We start from the raw sequence: 7,853 nt of genomic DNA, 5'->3' as shown, positions 1-7,853 counted from the left end.
CTTCCTTTCTGTATACCTTTTCTCCTCTCTTCATTTAGTTCAGTTCACTTCTGGTTCTGGTTCTGTTCTGTTTTTTCGTGTCCCAGAATTTACTTTTGGAGTTTCTTACAGAATTTTCAAGAAAACTGATTTTTTAAAAATTATTATAATGAATTGATAATTTATTGAAGGAAATTATAATTACTAACATAAATAGAAAATTAGTCTAGGTACTCCAGTCTTAAATGTTCATGATGAATGTTTCATACTTGTGATCACCAGTTTCCAAGTCTCATTGGAAAATGCACAAAATAAATAAGAGTTAAAAACAGTGATTTTTTGGGGATCTATTTTTCTTTGGGATTTTTCTTTAGTCATTAGAATCATAAATGTGGTCCCCTAAATAACCCTGTATTGAAAATGTCCTCTCCCAGTATCAGTGTATGTTGGTCTTTGTTGGTTAAAGACTTCAACCATGTGTTTGAATTATTATCCTCCTCTCTGTAAAAATAAGAAATATTCTCTCAAACACCATTTTAAAAGTTAATTTGTAATGATTTTTACAGAAACTGTTGTCTTTTTTCTTCTATATGGCATTCAACTGTCTAACACAGATGACTAAAAATTCTGTCTTCTGCACTGTTGAGCAGAGCGTCAGGGTTTTTGTATCCCTAATAGACAGCATCGTCTATGGCAACATCAGAACAGTCTGAATCATGCACAACTATGTAGATTATGTGTTCCTGGAGATGATATAGTTAGGAAACTTGATGACTTCTTATTTGATTTATAGAAAGAGAAAAATCCTTAATCAAGTGAAATGTTTGCTCTAACTCAGAGATATACAGATGCTAAGGTAGGTGCTGACCTTACATGTGGCTGACCAGGTTTGAATCTCTAGCATCACATGGTCCCCCATGCACTGCTAAGAGTGATCTGAGTATAGAGTTGAGAGGAGAGCGTGATTGGGTGTGACTCCCCCCAAACAAACAAACAACAAAATAGCCCAATCATCAGGATAATCATGACTTCTAAATTAATGATCGCGGATGAGAGCCATTTTTAGCCCAGAAAATCCTGCCCCGCATTGTTGTTGTTATTGTTGTTGTTGTTGTTGTTTCAGGGCCACACTTGTTGGTGCTAAGGGCTTCTGGTTCTGTGCTCAAGGATCCCACCTGGTTGGCTCAGGAAATCAAATCGGATGCCAAGAATCAAACCTGGGTTGACTACTCACAAGTGGAGCCCCCTACCCACTTCACTACTCTCTGTCCCCCACAAATCCTTAAATGAAGTAAAGCATGCCCTCTTTCAAGAGAAACATTCAGTACTACAAAATATGTTTATTGTCAATCTTCTTGGCAATATGATTTCTATAAATGTGTTTGGCGCCTCTAGTATCTGTTGCTGGCTGAATGCTTAGCTGAGCAACTCCCAGAATTCACAATGAACTGAAATCTAATAGGTATCCCAGCTCCCAGAATAGCGTTCTCCCTTCATTCCCAGAGCACTCAATACTGACTGCATGAATGCTTCACCTTAGAAATGGAACTAACTATTTCTAATGAAGGTTACCGTACCAAGGTTAAAAAAAGTATTCACTTGATCTACAAGTAATTTAATGACTTATGGAATTAAATTATTTAATTAGCATTGAAGAAAAAAAGAAAAATATTATTTAAATGTATTAAATTGCTTAATTAATTAAACCATTAAATTAAATTTATGGAATTAAAATATTCACCAATGGAAGACTAAGTTCAACATTCAGTTACACAAATTCAAATGTCTAGTTTAAAATTTGTGAAATTTTTTATTTTTTGAGGGGTTTACATCAGTAGTGCTCAGGGTTGACTTCTGGCTCTGTACTTAGGGATCACTTCTGGTGGAATCACCTGGGAAATCATAAAGGGTGACTAGGATTATTTCCAGGTTGACTTTCTGTAAGGCAAGCACCCTCCCTGCTTAAGGCCCCTATATTTACGTAATTTTTGAATAAGCACAAGATTGTGAACTAGAGTCAAAGAAATGACAGAAATGACATATGATATAGGACTACAAGGACTTAAAATGTTATTGCAAACATGTTTAAGAATTTAAATGAGAATACGAATAAGGAGAGAAAAAAGTAGAAAATAGTGAATAATGAAAAAATTTTTAGACAGGATCAAAAGCAGGTTGAATACTTTAAAAAAAATCTTGGTGGATCTGAGTGCAGCAGTAATGTAGAAACCAAGTAACAGTGGGGGAAAAGTCTAAGGAAATATTAGGATTTCTAAAATATGTGTAACTGGAACAGAAAAAAACTTGCGAACTACAAATTGATGTTTCAAAAAATTCAAAGAAAAATTTGAATTCAATAGAATTAATCTAATTAACACTTATTATTTAAATGTTATAACAATAACCATTACAATAATTATAATATACATATTTCCTTTTTTGTGTTCAAGGCAATTTTTTTTTGTTTTTGTTTTTGTTTCCTTTTCTTCTTGTTTAGAAAAGTGAAGCAATTCTTCATTTCAGAGAATTAAAAGAAAAAAATATATGGTCTATACTTTTTGTTGAAAAAGTATTAAATTTGAAACTCATAGCAAGAAAAATATGGAATAATTTCAAGTATTGGGATAGTAACAATAATCTTATAACATGAGATACAGAAGAAATGTCTAGAAAATTTAGTATACATTCGAAATGATATGAAAATGAAATCATAACTTACCTTTGTTTGGGTTATCTAGTGTCGGTTTTACATTTAGGACAGTGATTAATTTAAAAATATATATATCTTGAAAAAAGGCCTAACCTTACTTTTTGCTTGCTTTTGTGAGTCAAATTCAACTGTGCTTAGGGCTTACTTCTGGCCCTGCATACAGGAGTCACTCCTGGCGACCTCACTGGACCATAATACTGTAGCACTGTCCTCCTGTTGTTCATCAATTTGCTCGAGCTAGCACCAGTAACATCTCCATTGTGAGACTTGTTTCTGTTTTTGGCATATCTGATACGTCATGGGCGCTTGCCAGGCTTTGCTGTGCAGGCGGGATACTCCCGGTAGCTTGCCAGGCTCTCCGAGAGGGATGGAGGAATCAAACCCGGGTTGGCCATGTTCAAGGCTAACATCCTACCCACTTTTCTATCACACCGCTCAAAAGAAGGACACCTGAACAGGGACTTGAACCCTGGACCCTCAGATTAAAAGTCTGATGCTCTACCGACTGAGCTATCGGGGGCCTTGGTACTCAGGAGGAATGACTTAAACTGGCTGGAGCAGATCAAAGGATGGGATGGTTTCACGCAGGAGTCCTTGTTCATCCCTGATACCACGTGGTTCTCTGAGCTCCCTGCGGGTGACCTCCACTCCCCCAAACAAAGAGAAGTGACTTGACTCAAATGTCATATTGGCAGAGGCAAAATGAGCTGGTAATTGCCTGGGGCATCTATGAGGCACTATTACAAGTGATAGAGAAGAAATGAAAGGGATGATTTTCAGAGTAAGACTTGATGAAAGGGAGTTGGAGCGATAATACAGGCTGTAAAGTGCTTGCATTACATTACTGCATTCAGCAGACCCTGGGTAATTCCTTGCCACCATATTTGGTCCCCTGAGCACTGCCAAGGATTACTCCTAAGCACAGAGCTGGAGTAGAGGGGAGGAGGAGGTGGAGCGGGAGAAAGAGTCCAGGTGGGGTAAGGAAAGGCACTTGCCTTGCATAAGTCTGACCACTTTTCCATCCCTGGCACTCACCTTCGGTCCCCCAAGCAACAATGTGGGAAGGTCACTCCTGATCTCAGAGCCAGGAATAACTCCCCATATAGGTTGGGGAGAGAGCTCAACAGGAGTACTGGGCTCAGTTCCCTACACCTCATGGTTCTGAGTACTGTTGGGAGCTATACCTGAGTAACATGCTGGTGTAGTCCCTGAGCATTACCAGGTGGGCCCCCAAGCCCCAACCAACAAATTAAAAAAACACAATTCACAGTTATAACTGATAGGGGCCGGAGAGATAGTACAGTGGGGAGAGCACTTGCCTTGCGTGCAGCCAACCCCGGTTCAATCCCCAGAACAGCACCCCCTGCGGTACTCCAACCATTTCCAGGAGTGATCCCTGAATAAAGAGCCAAGGGTAAGCCCTGAGCACCACCGGGCATGGCCCAAAAAACAGAATCAAAACCAACAAGACCAGTTGTGGCTGATTGTACTTTTAACAGATGGCAACAACAATAACCTCCACCTCTGAGAGTTTCTGTGACCTTGTCAATCCTTTAGCCGGGGTTGAGTCAAAGCAGGACAGAGACTAGTCAGTCAGCTCAAGGTACTGGAAAGGATGCTCGGTGACTTGGTCACAAAGATGGCTCAGCTTCTGCTGGGGGGCTGGTGCTCTGAGCTGCCTGGTAGGAACTCAGATGATCTTGAAGTCTCCCTTCTGGAAAGGCTGGGTGCCAGTGCTCTAAGATAGTCCAAGCTGACAACTCCCCACCCCTACACACGTGTCAGCCCCAGGGAGGTGCAGGGGAGTGAAGATAACTATATATATATATATATATATATATATATATATATTAGGAATATTTATAATAAAACATTTACCTATATATGCCTACAAAATTATTACTTAGCACTTAGATGAAAATCTTTCATCACACCATTAAAACATTTGCTGCTTAAAAACCTTACTCCCTATTTCTCAATTTGGAACCTGTCTTTTTATTCTTTTGACCCATTATTTTGTTTCTGATTTGCAAGCCTCTCACTCAGGTCACAGTGTCACCATTAATTGCTTGTTAATTACTTTATTTCACTTTATAAAGTAATTTATGAATTTATAAAATATATGAGGTATAATTTTTTTAACTGTTTATCTTATGGTGGTTTAATTTAAAAATTTTTTAAAAAATTCACAAGATTAAAAAAAAAGATAGGGGCTGGAGAGATAGCACAGCGGGTAGGGCGTTTGCCCTGCACGCAGCCAACCCAGGTTTGATTCCCAGCATCCCATATGGTCCCCTGAGCACCGCCAGGAGTAACTCCTGAGAGCAGAGCCAGGAGTAACCCCTGTGCATCACTGGGTGTGACCCCAAAAAACAAACAAACAAACAACAACAAAAAAGATAGTATGAACTTTTGAGTGGAAAAAGTAAAGAGACATAGAGACAAGCTAGTGAGATCCATGCTTAAGGGAGAATACAGACTCATAGAGCAAGCTTCTGGCTTTGTAGGATAACACTGTTTTGTCCTTCCTTAGTTAGTTTACGTTTATCAGGTCACACCCATCCCACACAAGGGCACTGAACTTGTGTTATAAGTTAAAATTGCCTTTCTCCTCTCCTAATGTCTTTTGAATAGTTTACCTTAAAGCAATGTCCTTTCTGTATGGGCACAGTAAGACAGTTAATATGCTTTGTAACTTGAGAGTTGTTTGACTCCAAATAATATTTACTCCTGGACATCTGCTTTCTTGACTCAGTTGCCCTTAGTTCCTAGCACCCCAAAAGCAGGGTTCCAATGAGGGACTGAATGGACCCAGGGCAAGCTGTGAGCTACCCTGGCATCGAAATGGGCCAAGCCAAAGCGCCACGATACTCAACTATAAGTTGAGGGCATGATCATGGACAAATGCTGTCATGATCCAAAAGTAAGCAATGACGAGACTAGGACCCTGCTGGGACTAGGAAGACTAACCTGGCCTGAGGACTGCAGAATGTATGAGATGTTTATATCTCTTACTGTGCTCACACAGAATGACATTGCTAGAAATATTAGAAGTAGATTTATTTAAGTTAATTTCCTGGAGGAGTGGTCTTACCTCTCATTGTTGATTTGTCAATATTCAACCCACCTTTGTGTCATCGCCTTACATGATTGCTACATAAACTAAGACTGTAAACTCAGAGAGTGGAGTCAGAAGTGAGAGGGCTCGGGTTCCAGAGATCCAGAGTCAGAGTCAGAAGGAGAAAGGTTCCAGATTGGGGCCCAGGAGAGAAGGAGGCAGAGGAGAAACAGGAGTGTAGAGGATTGGAATAAACTACTATTGATATTGACCAGCCTGGCCCTCGTTTCTTCTTCCATCTGCCCTTGGCCAACAGTCATCCTGATCTAGGCCACACACAGCAGCTCAAGAGTACCAAATGTGGGCGGTGAGACAGTGCCATCCAGTGAGCCCGTGAACACACAACCTTCGGTGTGTTGAGATTATACATGGCTCTATTTTTTTTTTCCTTTTGGGTCACATGCGACAATGCCCAGGGGCTCCTCCTGGCTCATGCACTCAGGAATTACCTCTGGCGGTGCTGGGGGAACCATATGGGATACTAGGACTTGAACCTGGGTCAACTGTGTGCAAGGCAAATGCCACACCCGCTGCACTATTGCTCCAGCCCCCAAGCCCTATCTTGAGCAGATTCTTGACAGATTTTTCTTCTCTCTCTCTCTCTCTCTCTCTCTCTCTGTCTCTGTCTCTCTCTCTCTTCTCTCTCTCTCTCTCTCTTTCTTTCTTTTCTTGACTCTGTTTTGTACATGAGGTATAATTTTAAACCACAGTTCTATACTTTTGCATTTTAACGTAAGAAGTTTATGTGCATGAACTTTTGCATGTTTGGCATAAATAAAAATTTTCCTCATACAGTAATTTTGGTTAGCTGTGAGCCCTTTAATGAATATTTTGTTCCTTTTCCTTCATTTTTACAACTATCACTATCACTATCACCCCGTTGTTCTTCAGTTTGCTCGAGCAGGCCCAGTAACGTCTCCATTCATCCCTGTCAAGTGCAAGTGTAGCCCAATGACATATTGGGGGCTCCTTCAGGGTCAAGGGAATGAGGACCATTCATTGTTACTGTATTTGACATATCGAGTACACCATGGATAGCTTGTAAGGCCCTGCTGTGCGGGCGGGATACTCTCGGTAGCTTGCCAGGCTCTCCGGGATGGATGGAAGCTTTTGGGGCAGCCTCTAATCACCTTTACAGGTGTTCCTAGTCAGGCATATAAGCAGGTGTGATATTCTCAGTAGACTGCTTGATTCTCTAAGAGTGAGAACTAGAGAATAAGAGGTCTTATTAAGCTTCTAAGAGCTTGGTTTTATAGGCTCTGGATGGCTGTTGATGGGGTTACACTGCAGTTGGTGGGTATAACTATCTAGCTACTGGAAGGTGGGGGAGCTGGGTGGAGGAGGCCCAGTTCCGAACCGAGCAGACTTGGATATCTCAGCCCCGGGTCCCACACACCTAGGTTCCTCTGCCAGTTTCTCGTCCAAGCATGTGGAGAGTGGTCTCAGCATGGCTTTGGCTGGGTCCCGGAGGTCTTCAGCTGTCGGGGCTCTGCTCAAGGTGGAGAGGGAAACTCAACCTTCCCTCCTCCAAGGGGCCCCGGTGAGGACAGTCAGGCGCAGGGGCAGGAGACTCATTTTTACCATCTTAGTTTTTTTAGATTCTTTGCTGTCTATTTTGACTATCAAAACAGAGTCTGAAAATACATGACAATAGCAAATAGACAACATGAATTGTTCAAACAAGATAGTTTATTTTTTTCTCTTAATTCGAACCATTTATAGCTTTCCAAGACTGTCTTTGAAATATGCTGAACAGTGTCCTTAAAAAACGGGCCATAAATGACGCCCACAATGGGAGATACATGCTGAAAGTAGACTATAAATGGAACATGATTGCCACTGAATTCCTCTTTTACAAACCACAGCACCTAAAAGGGGAGAGAGAACAAAACAAAATGGGGGGATAGGGGGTGGGAGGAATACTGGGATTAGTGGTGGTGGTGAATGGGCACTGGTGGAGGGATGGGTACTTGATCACTGTATAACAGAAACCCAAGCACAACAATTTGTAAGTCTGCAACTGTACCTCATGGTGTTTCACTAGTA

At 41.0% G+C, this 7,853-nt stretch overlaps 1 non-coding gene across 1 annotated transcript; it reads right to left on the bottom strand.

Moving 5' to 3' along the window:
* Window positions 1-3,136: 3,136 nt before the first annotated feature.
* On the bottom strand, window positions 3,137-3,210 carry TRNAK-UUU (transfer RNA lysine (anticodon UUU)). Its single transcript has one exon. It is a non-coding gene; the product is annotated as a tRNA-Lys (tRNA).
* Window positions 3,211-7,853: the final 4,643 nt, after the last annotated feature.

The sequence above is a fragment of the Sorex fumeus genome, unplaced genomic scaffold, assembly GCF_029834395.1.
Source record: "Sorex fumeus unplaced genomic scaffold, SorFum_2.1 ptg000024l, whole genome shotgun sequence".
In the NCBI taxonomy this organism is placed as follows: Eukaryota; Metazoa; Chordata; class Mammalia; order Eulipotyphla; family Soricidae; genus Sorex; species Sorex fumeus.
This window is presented reverse-complemented; position numbering and strand designations above follow the sequence as displayed.